Source organism: Peromyscus maniculatus, chromosome 6 (genome assembly GCF_049852395.1).
Source record: "Peromyscus maniculatus bairdii isolate BWxNUB_F1_BW_parent chromosome 6, HU_Pman_BW_mat_3.1, whole genome shotgun sequence".
NCBI lineage: Eukaryota > Metazoa > Chordata > Mammalia > Rodentia > Cricetidae > Peromyscus > Peromyscus maniculatus.
The window spans coordinates 61719188-61735054 of record NC_134857.1 but is presented as its reverse complement, the minus strand read 5'-3'; the positions used below and the strand labels follow the sequence as shown (position 1 = coordinate 61735054).

The 15867-nt window shown below is 38.2% G+C and overlaps 1 long non-coding RNA gene across 3 annotated transcripts in view; it reads right to left on the bottom strand.

The window, feature by feature from the left end:
* Positions 1-3384: 3384 nt before the first annotated feature.
* LOC121830183 (uncharacterized) overlaps positions 3385-15867 on the bottom strand; it is a 46920-nt gene continuing 34437 nt past the window's right edge. For all 3 annotated transcript variants that reach the window (XR_013052120.1, XR_013052121.1, XR_006073180.2), the window contains one exon: positions 3385-3734. This is a non-coding gene — a long non-coding RNA (uncharacterized LOC121830183). The remainder of the gene's footprint in view (positions 3735-15867) is intronic.

Genomic DNA, 15867 nt, shown 5'->3' with positions numbered 1-15867 from the left:
AAAGGTAGGTACCTGTCTATTCATGGTGGTAATACAAACTTGCCTCTAGTGATTTGATGTTTTGAATTTTTTGAAGCTTAATAAAGACTCTGGAATAAGACAAAACATTTAAAGATAAATATGACAAAATTTCCTGAAAGGAATTTGAATAACAGCTATAAGAATTCTGAGTTGAGTAGACTGCCATCCTCAGGCGCTGAACTTTCCTCTAAGGTTGTGAAAAGACAAAAGATGGCAGACATACTTAGTGGCTTTTTGTTGTTGTTGGTGTTGGTATTTTAGCATTAGATAGTGTTACAATCAATCTAATATCACCATTTCCCTTAGAAAGTAAATTGTGTGTGTGTGTGCATGTGCACATATGTGCATGCATGTGTGTGGTATGCATATGTGTATGGTGTGTGTGCACATTCAAGTGCACACTTATGTGTACTGCAGAAACCCATGTGTGCTCACAGTAATGCTGGTGTAGATACAAGTAGCAAGCATATTGCTTGTGTGACAGTGTCGCAGACACAAATTTGGGACAGTAATTCAGTTTTAGTTATTGGTAAATTATATTTTAATGATTACAAACACAATTAACATGTCAGCGTGACATGGTATTGAACAAGAAATTTGATGCATTTTTAAAAATACATAACATTCTCTAGCTAGAATGTTGAGTACTCTATTAAATAGATATGGGAAGAGTGGACTGCTTTTTTTGTTCCTGATTTTAGTGGAATTGCTTTGAGTTTCCCTCCATTTAATTTGATGTTGGCTGTCAGCATGCTGTAAATTGCCTTTATTATGTTTAGGTATGTTCCTTGTATTCCAGATCTCTCCAAAACCTTTACCATGAAGGAGTGTTTAATTTTGTCAAAGACTTTTTTCAGCATCTAATATGATGATCATGTGTTTTTTTCTTTCAGTTTATGTTTATATGATGCATTACATTGACAGATTTTCATATGTTGAGCCTTCCATACATCTCTGGGATGAAGCCTACTTGATCATGGTGGATGACTTTTTGTTGTTGTTGTTGCATTTTTTGGATTCCATTTGCCAGTATTTTATTGAGGATTTTTGCATCAATGTTCATAAAGCAGATTGGTCTGCAGTTCTCCTTGTTGTATCTTTGTGTGGTTTGGGTATCAGGGTAACTGTAGCCTCATAAAAATGGTTTGTTAATTTTCCTTCTGCTTTTGTTGTGTGGAACAATTTGAAGAGTATTGGTATTAGCTCTTCTTTGAAATTGTGGTAGAATTCTGCACTAAAACCATCTGGTCCTGGACTTTTTTTGGTTGGGAGACTTTTAATGACTGTTTCTATTTCCTTGGGGTTATAGGTCTATTTAAATTGTTTATCTGGTCTTGATTTAATTTTGGTATGTAGTACCTATCCAGAAAATTATCCATTTCTTTTTGATTTTTCCAATTTTGTGGAGTACGGGTTTTTGAAGCATGACCTGATGATTCTCTGGATTTCCTCACTGTCTGTTATGTCTCCCTTTTCGTTTCTGATTTTGTTAATTTGAATGTTCGCTCTCTGACTTTTGGTTAGTTTTAATAAGGGTTTGTCTATCATATTGGTCTAGCTTGGTCGGTCTAAGGGGCCCCTGGGAGAGGGATCAGGATCTATCCCTAGTGTATAAGCTGGCTTTTTGGAGATCATTACCTATGGTGGGACACCTGGCAGAGCCTTGATGCAGTGGGGAGGGGCTTGGACCTGCCTCAACTAAATGTACCAAGCTTTGCAGACTCCCCATGGGAGGCCTTACCTTTTGGGGGAGGAAATAGGTTATGGGTTGGGGGGAAGGCTGGAGGGAGCAGGAGGAGGAATGAAGGGAGATCTGTGGTTGGTATGTAAAATGAATAAAACATTTCTTAATAAAGAATAAAATAGTATGTAGGCCAGGCTAGCTTGAACTCAGAGAGACCCACTTGCCTCTTGTTTTCTGAGTACTGGAACCAAAGTCATGAGCTACTATAGCTGGATATGTCTAATATTAGTGGGAAGTAAGTAAACAATCCTTTGATCTTTCAAATTATACCCTAGTCTCAAATTTTTTCATGTGTTTATTTAATTGCATTATTTTTCTTAATGTTTTTGTACACATTATGACAAGTTTGAAAAAAAAGATAATTTAGTTCTATTGTTACTAGTCATGGTTCTGACATTTACAGATTCAAGAGTGATGAGCTTTAGTAGATGTGCTATCTGTTATACATATTTGAAAGAAAGAATTAGGAAGGCTTTCTTACACATCTTATAGAAGAACCTCATCATCACCCTCTGCTATTCTCTAGAGATTTGCTGCTGTGTGGTAGAGGCTGATCCTTATTTTTTGGCAACAAGAGACAGGAGAGTGATGAAGACAAGATACCACTAAAAATTCCATTTCAAGTGACCCACTTCATCCAGCTAGGTGCCACCTTATATAGTTCCCAGAATTTCGTAGAACAACCCCATTGACTAGGGACACAGCACTGGAAATACTAGCTCTCATGCAATAATTTAGACTGAAAACTATGACGAGATTTCTCTAAACTGGATGGAGGAGATGTGGTCCTCTTTGCAGACAAAGCTGTCTAAGAACTAGCAGAGGAGTTATCCTCATTTGAATTTTGTTTGCTTGTTTGTTTGTTTTGTTTTTTCAAGACAGGGTTTCTCTGTGAAGCTTTGCGCCTTTCCTGGAACTCACTCTGTAGCCCAGGCTGGCCTCAATCTCACAGAGGTCCACCTGGCTCTGCCTCCTGAGTTCTGGGATCAAGGGTGTGCGCCACTACTGCCCAGCCCTCATTTGAATTCTAAATGACAAACCTTTGCATTGCTTTATTTATAAGTTGTCCAATTGGTTCACTATCTTGTTTTAAAATATCTCCCTTGAACTTGGCAATAAAGTATTGTAGATGTAACAGTCTTATTAAATAAGAAACACAGGACCAAATGCAGAGTTAAAAGCCCAAGAGGCAGAGCAGTAGCTAAGAGCTGAGACTTAAAACCACCTTCTTACCCTTGCTGCTGCCGCCGTGTCCTTCCCCTCAGAAAAGAAAACTACTTCCTGTGTGTCTGTCCTTTTATTGACTTTCTGTTCTGCCTTCTTATTGGTTGTAAACCCATCCACATGGCACCTTGTCACTGCCTGTCTATACAGACCTCTAGGTCTCTATGGTTGGTATTGAGATTAAAGGTGTGTGTTTCCATGCTGGCTGTATCCTTGAACACACAGGGATCTGCCTGTCATGTGATCAGGATTAAAAGTGTGTGCCACCACCGCCCAGCTTCTGCTATGGCTTGCTATTAGCTCTGACCCCCCAGGCAAATAAAATCACATTTCAGTACAAATAAAATGTCACCATAAAGTATTCTTGAAGTTCTTGCATGGTATTATTTACAAAATGAAAGAGCAGAAGAAATATGTATTTATTTTTCTTGACATTTAAGTGAAAAGAAGCAGACACAATTATCCTACTGTTTTTAAATAAATTAACCTCACCTCGTTTAAAGAACCATCCTTTTCAGCAGACTTAGTGACAATGTCATCCACTGTTGCAACATGATGATGATTGATGCTATGGAGGGGACCCTTTGCAAGGCTCAGCTTTGTCAGCAGGAATGGCATCACAGGCAGTGCCCGAATGACCTTCTCATTCAAAGTTTGCTGTCATCTGCAGTCACCTCAGCTGTGTGATAAAGGCCTTGACTACATAATCCTTTAAAGGAAATGAGCACAGCCAGGTTTCCTGAGGCTGAGAGAGTAAAAGGAAGAAAAAAGAAAGATCAGCACCATGCCACTGCACCTTCACACATTAGAAGAGAAGAAAGCCTTCTCTTATCCACCAAATTTGAATCTTTATCCTTCAAAGAGCTGTAGAAGTTATCACTCCTGTGTCCACATACACCTGGCAGATATGTAATGTGTAGTCACTGCAGGGAGCACCCACTCAGTTGCATCACTGGAGACATGTGGGAGACATCTGGAAGCAGCAGGCCACACCTGTTGAGAAGGCAGCAAGTGGACTGTGCATGGAAGCTGAGACAGGAGGAGAGTGCACTGCCCTGGGGTCTTCCCAGCCAACCAGCTTGGCATGTCCAGCTGACTCAACAGGATAATGTGGCAAACAAGGGGATTGAAACACTCAAGCTCCTGCTGCCTTTTTGAAACCTCTAGATATTTATTTGAAGAACAGAAAGGAGTTGGTGTTATTCTTTAGATGCTGGTGTGGCCAACACCGTAACACCGTGCTGGTATGAGATGACACGTGGCTTAAAGCAGCCCTTCCTCTTAGAAAAGTGGAGTAGAGGGGCCGGTATTGCTCTCCTCTGTCAAGTCTCAATAGTTCTTTTAGGAGAACAGGAGTCAGTGGTGTGGAGCTCTGATACCCCAATATTTGGAATAACTTGCTTTGCATACTGTTGTGTGGTGTTGTTTTATTCTGCAGTGCTGAGGATTAACCAAGAGCCTACAACATGCTAAGCAAGAATCTTAACATTGAGCTCCACACCAGCCCATAGTGACTTTCTTTTTAATGAAAGAACAAGGTCTACAGACATTAAAAACAAAGTGAAAAGAATTCTAAATTGTTCATCTGACTAAAGCTACAAACACTAGACAAGCATTCACTGCCACTAAGGATGAATATGCCCTAGTGCACTGTGGTTGATAAGATGGACCCACAAAATAAAGACTACAGTATGTGGTGGGCAATCTTCATCATTGACTGATAAGATAGACAATCGGCAAGGTAACTCATCTCTGTGGGTTTATGAGTTTCCAGAAAGGTTTAACTAAGAAGGAAGTGTACAAGCAGCACTATCCCATTGATCTGTATCCCAGCACCAGCATTCATCTCTCTTTCCTTCTTTCTTTCTTTAATATAGGAAATAAACTTTATTTATCTGATCCTCTGAGATAATATGGCCAACAGTCACAAATCTGCATTCAATAGGATTGTATATTGACTATTTACAATTTACAGTAGTATTTTTTCCTCTGAATCTCTTTCCTTCTTGATTGCAGACACGATGTGAACAGGTACATCACACTCCTAACATCATGATTTCCCTGCCATGATTGACTAACTATTCCTTGAAGCAGTGAGTGAAAGCAAACCTTTCCTTCCCTAAGGTGCTTTGTTAGATGTTTGGTTATGGCAAATTAGAAAAGCAACTGCACACAGTCTAAAAATGTTTTCCTTACAAACAGGCCAGTTGCTGCATCCCTGTGACCCTGGACAGCAGTACATCTTACCAAAGAAACAGTGTTCTCACTTCTGTATCCATCCCACCCAAAAGAAAAGCCAAACCCCACACTCATTCCCTGAAAACACACAGAAAATGTGAAATAATACCCAGTGACCAGCACTGATAATAGCAAATATGTGAACATGACAAAGGGCGGCACACACTGTTGATTCACAAAACACTACTCGGTAAAGGTAAAGGGAATGAAGCGAGTATTAATAAAGACAAAAAGCCTCTAATTTGTCATTATTACCATCATTGTACACAAGACCTCACTATGCACCAGAAACACGTAAACTAGTGAATGAAGTAAAATGAAAACACTAAGGAGGAAATGATTCTCCTAGCTTTTCTTATTGAGGTTTTATTTGCATATATAGGATCCTGGCATGGAGAACTCGCAGCCCATGGATTGCATGTACTATAGAACAGCCATGAATGTGGCCTAACACAAAATTATAAATTGATTTAAAAAACAAGGTAGTTTGTGAATTTTTAAAAAGGTTAGTGTTCAGTGGAATCATGGGCACTCTTGATTCTTTTTTCTTAGCCTTTTTTTTTAACTTATTCATGAAATAGCATATGCATTTGTAGGGTCATAATCTTTACGACTGTATGTCCACTGATTTCTGTTCTACACTAAAGCTTGTGTGAACAATGTCAAGAGAATCTGTCAGTTTTTTCCTTCCCATTCAGACACGAACATTTTGTTTTGTAGTAAATTTTAGAGGCATTAAAAGAATCAGAATCTCCAGTCTCTAATGTAAACATCTTTTAAAGTGCAGTTTTTTAGAGACTTCAGGGTTCATACTGCTTGCTGCAACCTAATGCTTTCAATTTGAGATTACTGCCTCCCAAAGAGTTCATAAAGTAAAAATTACATCTTTAGAAGTATACCACAGCTGTTTCATTATTCCAAACCATATTCAATAAAGGAGGCTGCTCAAACATCAAATCAATACTGCTGGGAGCATCTGAATCATAAAAAAAATCATCTTCATCATTTTGCTGCTAAACAGCTCAAATGTGCTATTATTTAATTCATTTCAAAGAGTTTCCAAGTCTATTTCTTCTTTACAGTTGAGTAGTTCCAAAATATTTTCTCTGAATTGTGACTAGTACATAACAAATCTCTTCCTACAAAATGATTTTTTTTTTCTGTTACATTTGATTATCATCATTGTGGCTTATACCTAATTTTGGTTCCACTGAAGGTTTGCAAACCAAAGAAAGCAGTGAATTGAAAGAACTATCATTTGTATTTCAGTTGCAATTTCAATTGCCAGGAGTGACAGTCATCTCAGCAGAAGCCATCTTTTACACATCGTTCTTACCCTTTTTATTATGGAGTGTGCCCACTTTGAGTTCGGATACTGTTGGGGCCTGTGATTTGCCCTTATGAGTTGCTTTACTCCATGGTAAGCCTTTATGTGTTTTGTGGATGCTGTGAGAAGACTCAGGCTCCTGGGGCAGCAAGAAACCCTGAATGTAGCATGAAAGCCAACTTTTACACATTGCCTAGTCTCTCAGGCCAAACGGGTGGCCAAGTGAGGCCAGGCAGATACTGATCGTGCATGAAGCTCAAAGACACTCACTGATCTTGGGGAGTCTCCTGCTTTTAGGAAGCACTTAGTAAACCTGAGTGACAAGAACAATATGGTGAAGTGGTGTGGGTTCCACATAGTCAGGGCTCACATTCTTGTCACACCCTACAAGTCCGTACAAAGATGTCCAGGGCCCCTGGAAGCTCCCTCTGTCCCATTCACATGTCTGTGAATTCTGATTCAAAATATATTTTGATTGAAACTAATTTTAATTCATCTCCATGAAATCTATTCATTATTCTTCTTCTCACAAAAATTTGTGCATGTGCCCAACACCTCTACATTCTAGGAGGCTTTAAAATAAACTGAGTAATGAGAACTTAAACTCCATGCCACCAGGCCTAGTCAGCTGTTGCTATCTTTGCATCCTCTTCACCTATAAATGTATTTTGAATTTGCTTCATTTCCCAGAAAGTTGATGCAAAAATGAGTAGCTGCAAATTTCCATCATGAGGAAAATAAATCAGAGTTAAAATAACAAAAGTCGCCATACATTAAAGTTATGATCCTGATTATATTATCTATCATTCTAGAAATATTTTTCCAAGTTACAGCAAGGTTTTTTTTAATAATTCTACCATGGTAAATATATATAGGTATACATTTTCAAACTTAGTTACATTTTCTGTGAGATTTGAGTAAGATGTGTTTGTGGTTTTGAACTTTTAGCTGGGTAAGGCTTTACGATTCCTTACTCATATGCAAAAATAATCATGTTTTAAAAAAAGGCATTAAATTTAGTGCAAACCAAGAAACAAACAAAATTGTTTTAATGTGTCCTATTTCACTCTGTCCATTCATTTGTTATTGTTCTATAGATAGACATCTTGTTTTTGCAAGCCAGCTTGCTTTTAAAATATATTACAAAATGGCATTTATGTGTTGAGTCAGAAAGATAACATTATACATTAAACATTTCTTTTTAACCTCACTCCTATTTATAAACCGTGTCTTGCAAGACTTGGGAGCACACAGCTATAGCTAAACATTTCAAAAGGTACAACTAAACCAATTGTAGGTGAAATTTAGAAAATAATACAGAAAAATGGACATGTCTTTAATCCCAGCACCTGGGAGGCAGGGGCAGGTAATTCTCCCTGAGTTTGAAGACACCTTGGTCTACAGAGTACATTTCAGGGCAGCCAAGGCTACAAAGAGAAACCCTGTCTCAAAAAAAAAAAAAAAAACCCAAAATATAAAAAAGGATCTCTAAAACCAAAACCAAAACCAGAAAAACAAAAAAAAAAATAAGTCATGAATGTTCTTTGATTTTTAAGGAAGTATAGGCAGTGCTGTGCCCATATAGTAAAGACTTGGTCTCTAGCCCAAGGTGTTGCTGGGAAGTCACTGTAATGTATGAGGTGGGACCTAAAAGGAAGTGAGATCATCAAGGACTATACCCTGGAAGAAGAATTTATGATTGTGACTCCATCTCATCCTGTCTCCCTCCTTCTTCTTAGCTGCCTGCCATCAAGTGAGAAATTTTCTCTTCTGTAGTTTCCTACCATAATACATTGCCTCACCATAGGTTCAAAAGCAATGAGGTCTATGAGCTCTAATGGAAACCCCTGAAATCATAAGTAAAAGTAAACACACAAAAAAAACCATTTTCCCTTTGTTAGTTAGTCTACGTCAAGTATTTATTATAGTAAAGAAAACGAGAAAAATCAAAGAAAATGTTTTTTATAGCTTTAACCTACACTTTGTACTTCCCCTTTTCCTAGATAAGAGAACTGCAGTGTAATACCATCTCTTTGTTTATAGAGACTTTCTCTCTACTTATTCAACAGGCATTAGTTATAGCACTGGGTATGGATGGTGGCTAATGAAAATAAAAATTAAGTAAGGTCTATCTAAGCAGAGTTTCCATCACAGGGAATAGCAATCAACTCAGAAGCCATGGTGCTGAGTGTAATCAAACACCTGCACTGCACTATTGGCCTCTATTTTGTACAACAGACTCTCTGAAATTGACCCTGACACCAGTTATAAAGTAATCAGTTTTTGGTTTATAGAGATATCTAACTGCTCTGAGATCAGATTCATCTATGCTTCCTTCTACAAAGATGTGGATACTGGTCAAAGACAGCATGTAAAAATATGTCTGAAGAAATCCATAGTGAACCCAGAAAAGCAAATTCTCTGTTTGCAGTCTTTAAAGTTTAAATGCCACTTCACTTTTCAATCTTAAGAAAAAATAGGGATGTTAGTGCTAATAGTTTATAATAATATCAGCAACAGTTCTCTCCATGCTGACCCTGTATTGGCACTACATAAATCCCTCTGCGTATTCATCCTCATCTTAGTCCAGCTACATGGTGGATGCAATTGCAACTCAGATTTAAAGTTGATATCTATACTGTAAGAAATTAAGTAGTAGACCCTCACATACACAGCATTTCTATGAACAATAGTATTTAAATCTAGCCATGTCTGTTAACTAAATGGATCTTTGAAAAAGACCCCATGATTTTTAGCATTTTTCTCTTGTAAGATTTGAAAATAACAGTCATTGTAAGGGCAAAAAGCTTTCCTGCCTTCAAAATAGTTAAATAATTGTTTTTCTTTTGAGGAATAATATTGTTTTTATTGTATTAGCTTACAAGGGCTCCAAACTTGGTCCCACAAACATCAGTAATTACTATGCTCAGCTCGAGAAGCCAAACATCTATACTAGCATGTTTGAAGGATTGGATCCTCCAGGAAACATGTTCCAGATATTTGTCCTGGTATCTGGTGTTTCATAGCAGTATTCAGTGTTCTCCAGCCTGAAGGTCTTGCCCTTACATGACATTCTCCCCTATACATGTTTATGCCCAGATTTCCTTGTGGATGAAGACTCAGGCATAGTGTTGTAGACAGAAGTTTCTGCCCTGCCAGCAACTTGCAAACACTAAGCAGCTGCTTCTCAAGTAATTGACTTGGAGGCTTAATATTACTTACAAATGCTTGGCCAGTATCTCAGGCTTATTATTAACTAGCTTTTACACTTAAATTAACCCACAATTCTTATCTATGTTTAGCCATGTGGCTTGGTACCTTTTCTCAGTGCAGCATTTTTCATCCTGCTTCAGCTGTGTCTGGCTGCTGACTCCTGACTAGGCCCTTCCTCTTCCCAGCATTCTTAGTTTGGTTGCCCTGCCTACACTTCCTGCCTGGCTACTGGCCAATCAGCATCTTGTTAAACCAATTTATGTGACAAATCTTTACATTGTATAGGAGAATTATTCCACGGCGTAGTGTAACAGGGGACTCTTCTGTTCTGTTGTGTTGATATCCTCACTAACCACATTTGCAATAACCCTGCCTGAGGCATGGTAGATTAAAGTTCAGTGCATGAATTTGGGAAATGCATGAAATATATCCAAATAAAGCTAACTGTTAAACCATAATAATTCTTAATACTGAGGTCCAAAATTTAGTAACTGTACTCATGATGAAATTTTTCAGTTCAGTCTCATGGGTCACAGGTTGCACACTTAAAACCATAAAGGTGACAAGCATTGAGAACACACTTGTGGGACTCAAAAATAGAAGTACAGACTGTTTGAGTAGTGTGGACTATGGCCAATAATAAAATCAGTCTAGCCTCAAAAGGAGCTGTACTCTGAGCCTTCAAACTGATGTCATGAAGACGTTCTTCTAAATTATGTAGAAATCAGACTTTTAATCATTGTGAGCACACACACACACACACACACACACACACACACACACACACACACTTCTACTCACTATCTATCCTCATATATATACATGTGTACTTCTCCAGAAGTCATCAGAGTCTGGTCCATGGCTCTGCATTTACACATTCCTTGATGGCATTTGATCACATGCCTAAATTGAGCTGCACTTGGGCTGTGGTCCACTATGACCAATATAAATGGGGATTATTTTTCTCTGAATACTCTGGCTAGTCAGTCTCATAGCTTTAATGCTAGCTCCTGAAAATTCACTTTTTAAATCTTCCTGTTCAATCTTCTTTTATCCTATGCTTTTGTCCTGCCTTTCGAACCTATATCAAGTTACTATTTCACAGAAGGTATTTGGAATGGACCCTGATTTCCACACTGCTCAGCATTTCCTGTTTCTATGACTGATGTTATCAGCCCCCCATATCACCCAGGCTGCAAAATTATGGGAGTTCTTTGACTCCTTTTTTTGTAGCTTCTATGTCAAACGACTTGATAAATTTTCTCCAGGGTCCCTTTAATGGGTCAAAAAGTTAAATAATGCTCCCACAGGTAACCTTTGATGTGACTGATTGTCACATAAATGTGTCCTACCCCTCTAGGGAAGCCAGCAGTCTGGAGAGGAAATTAATATGCCAACCAATCTTCCCAGGATGCTTTTGCTCCAACTGCTAGGCAACAGCAGTTGGCAGTCAGGTGGAGCACAGAGGCCAATGACATACTATGTAGTGTACAAGAAATGATGATTTAATGGCTTCAAGGACAGGTAGAAGACACAATGGTTCATATGGCTACTGTCCAAAAAAGTCCACAGAAATGAAAGGTAGATGTAGCTTTGAAGCAGAAGGATCTTTCTTTTTTTCCAGGCTCTTGAAAATTCCAGTGGAAAGCTCAGGGCTGGGGAGTACTTCAATGATACCCTGGGTTCAATCCTCAGCACAGAATGCAGGAAGAAGAAAAATATATAATCCACATGTAGACATGAAAAAAAAAACCAGAGGGTAAAGTATTTATTGAAGAGGCTGCAAACTTAGCAGATGTGTAACTACTGGCATCCTTTCCCATTCTGTGGGCCTCAGCTTCGCTAAATATAATGCATACTGAAAGTACTTAGAGTTTCCATTGCACCCTAGTCAGAAAGGCTGAGAAAACCAATGGCAGCAAATACTGTGAGAATATGGAGAAACGAGAGTAGTGTTTCCTGGTTGATGGGACTGTAAACTGGTGCAGCCACTGTGGTACTCGGTGTAGAGGTTTCTCAAAACTTAAAAATAGAAACACCGTATCACTCAACTATGTAACTCCTGGAAATGTATCCAAAAGTCTCTGTATTCTACTACAGAGATCATTTAGCATCCGTATGTACTCCTGCTCTATTCACAATAACTAGAAAATGGGACCAGTCTTGATATCTATCTATAAAATGACTGGATAATGCAAGTGTGCTATATACACACAGTGGGATTCTATTTAGCACTAAAGAAAAGTGAAACTTACAGGAAACTGAGGAGAATTAGAAAATATTATACTCATCAAGTAACCCATATCCAGAAAGGCAAATGCTGTATTTTTTTCCATAAGCAAATTCCAACATTGAAATAAGATTGTGTTTAAGTTAGAACACATAGTTGTTGAGACAAGAAGGTAAGAAAGCAGCCACAAGTGGCAGAGGAGTGTTTTCAGGAGTGGTGAGAACAAAACCTATCTGCTACAAAAGTAGGGGGAGGTACTAGGGGTGGAAACATTTTCTTGTTGAAGGGAGCAGAGATTTCTGGGAAAGTAGGAAGTGAGCACACAGCCAATGCAACATAGGGATGTATGGAAAAACCCAATGGGAAACTATTTATAAACTAAAATTATAATTCAAAATAAAAGAATGTGAACAGAGTTATACTCCCAGAATCCATAGAGATTTTTATCTTTCCTTATTTTTGAGATTATACTTTGACCACAATATTTTTCTCCACTACACCCTCCCGTATTCCCTTCTCCTCTCTCCTTCAAATTCATGGCTCTACATATTATAAATTGTTATTGTATGCATATAATTATATGTCTAGACACAAATATACCTAAATATAACCTGTTAAGTCCATAGAATGCTGCCTGTATGAATATTTACAGGATGAAGTTTGGCAGTGGACACCCAGTGGATGTGCTCTTCCCTGGGGGGAAGGCCACCTCTCCCAGTCCCAGCTCCTCTCACTTGCCTATAGTTCTTTGGGTAGGGTTAGGTAAGAAAAACCTTACGGGGTTTTTTCTCAGGTCAGTTTGGCATGTTTGCTTGTATCATCCTTGTTCAGCTCATATTTTCCAGGTCGTATTGGTGAGACTTTATAAGTACTTCTGATATCTATATCCCTAGGAGACACAATCTCACAGCAAAGTCCCTGATCCCAGATCCTTAAAATCTCTTTGTTCCTTCTTCTGCAATGTTCCCTGAGCCTTAAGTGTGGGAGTTTTCTGTAGATGTATACACAGGGACTGTGCTTCACAGCTCTGCATTTTGGTTCATTGTGGTATTCTGTGCTGATCCTTGTTTGTTAAAAAGAGAAGCTTCTTTTGTGAGCAGTGAAGACTACATTTATCTGTGTATATAAAAGGCACGTGTTTATAGATTGCTGTTAGGGATCATGCTGGTTTAGTAACTTAGGAGTTGGAGATTCTTCTCCAGTAATCATGACTTCCCTACCACTGAGTAGCCAGGTATTTGTTATTTCCTTATACGTTGGTAGCCAGAGAGCCCTCAGGGGCTCCCAGAACAATGTAGAATATTGCCATTGCTTTTCATTTGGTATCAGAACTCGAGGGTAAGACCTTTTGCTGAAGACTACACAGCGTTTGGATAAAGCTCAGCAAAGAGCTGAGCTAAAAGTTTCCTCCCTGCTGGTTACCATTTATGATTTAGAAGATGTTATGCGGGCAGTGAGGAAGAAAATATAACAGTGATCCTTCCTGGCTGTGAATTCTCAGTGCTGCAATTGCAACTTGAGAGAAAGGATATATCCACTGGCTCAATAGCCACAAAAAATGTTTAAGAAATTAATTAAGCACACCTTGATAATATTTGGGGGGCATGCTCCATGAGATTAGACACATACTTGGTCCTATAACATTTGTCAAAAGCCTATGACTCCAGAGATCAAAGACCCTAGGGGAGTACATACTAGTGACATTTTTCTAAATGAACAGATAGCCAAAGTTTCTCCTAAACATTTATGTTTATGACCATAAACTTATGTTTCTCTTAGCCTGAGTCAAAGAAGCATATTTTTTTAAAAGTAGAGGATGACAGTTAAAGCAGAGTCTTACAAGTGCTCAAAGTGATGAGAATTAGTGACTATTCAGTGTATATCCCTAAAGAAGGCATCTACATCAGTCCCTTAAAGGCCCAGGGAACATCATGGAAGAGGGGGCAGAAAAGTTAGAAGAGTTAAAGGGTGGAGAATAGTGCTAAAAAATGCTGGGTTTTTTTTTTTGGGGGGGGGATATGACATAGCTGTCACAGTTGCAAATACACAAGTGTGGCTTCCAACATAAGACCACCACACAGTCACTAAGAGCCATGGGAGAGAGAGGAAGAATAGTTTGGGAAGAGAACCCATCAAGAATAGGGGACATATAAGAGAGGGTGATGGTTAATGTAATCAGAATGTATTCTAGAAATGTGTGGAGTTATAAAAAAATTAATTTTAGAAGAGAATCTTACATCCTATCAGGTCTTGAATTAGAAAGTGGTATTAACTTTATCCTGTTACATGAATTTGGCCATTTATGCAATAAATATAAAGATGGAAAATGCAATTATCACTTTATATTTTTATATAGCTAAGCATGCTCTGGGACAGTCTTTCTGTACGCTGTGAATATGTGTTGCTCTCATTGGTTGATAAACAAAGCTGATTTGGCCTATAGCCAGGCAGAGTATAGCTAGGTGGGAAAGCCAAACAGAATACAGGGGAGAAAATAAGGATGGAGTTGAGGCAAACACCAGCCAGCTGTCCAAGGAGCAACATACCAGCAGACTGGTAATGCCACAGCCATGTGGCAATTCATAGACTGATAGAAATCGGTTAATTTAAGATGTAAGAACTAGCCAGTAATAAGCCTGAGCTATTGGCCAAATTATTAATAATAATACTTATTATTACTTAATAAGTTATATTATACCTCTGATTCAATTATCTGGAAAGCAGCTATGGTATTTGGGAGTTGCTGGCAGGACAGAAACTTCAATTTACATAAGCATTCTAGAATTATTCTACAATAATTCATATGTCAGATATTTTATTGTATTTAACCAATCCAATTTTAAATTTTCTTAGCTACTTTCAGGAAGTATGCAGTTTCAGTCTAATTTTTTGGTAAAAAAGGAAAATGTCAGTACTATGTAAATGAAGAGAGCATGATCATTCAGAACTCTGCTTGGTGGCACACACCTCTAATCCAGCACTTGGGAGACTAAGGCTTTATGTTAGAGCTCCAGCCTTGAAGTCCCCTGAGGTGATAGGTGGCCCATCACGTTTGTAACACACACACACACACACACACACACACACACACACACACACTGAATAATTAATGAAGTAATGGATATGATAAATTTACTTATGGCGTCATTGCACATATCTGCATATCAAAACATCAAGGTACATACCTTGACTTACAAAATTTTATTTTGTTATTCATTACTCTATAAAGCTAAAAAGGTAAAGTAAAAATAAAAAGCAATACTCAGTCTCTTGACATGCTGCTGATAAAATGTTTATTTAAGAAAATTACTTATTTCAATGCTAATATGAGTAGAATAAAATGTCCCAACACCTCCTCACAAAGGAAAAAAAAAAGAATCCTTATGTTCACAGCTTTTGCAGCTGAACATCAGCTTATAAGTGGTAAAATCCACAACATAACAGTCTAGAGAAGTTTAAAAGCTGAGGTCTAAAAACTTAAAGACTATGTCATGCTTGGAAACTTGGACTGAGTAGAATGTGAAGACAGGCCTTCTGTATTCAAAGTCTCACATGTACACATTGCTAGACAGGATGGCAGTAGTCACACAAACAACATGGTTTTTTTTATCCTTTCTTTCAAAAGCTTTGGTTACATGTACAAGAGAGAGAGAGAGAGAGAGAGAGAGAGAGAGAGAGAGAGAGAGAGAGAGAGAGAGAGAGAGTTCGATCAATCACTAACCAATCGGTGTATCAATATCAATCCTTTCCTTATAAATCTTGTAAATTTATATCAGTAATACTTACGGAATAAAATCTTCCTGATAATGTATTTTATGTCCAAAAAGAACTAGTCAAAGAAACGGATTTAATACACTGTAGTAGTTAGTT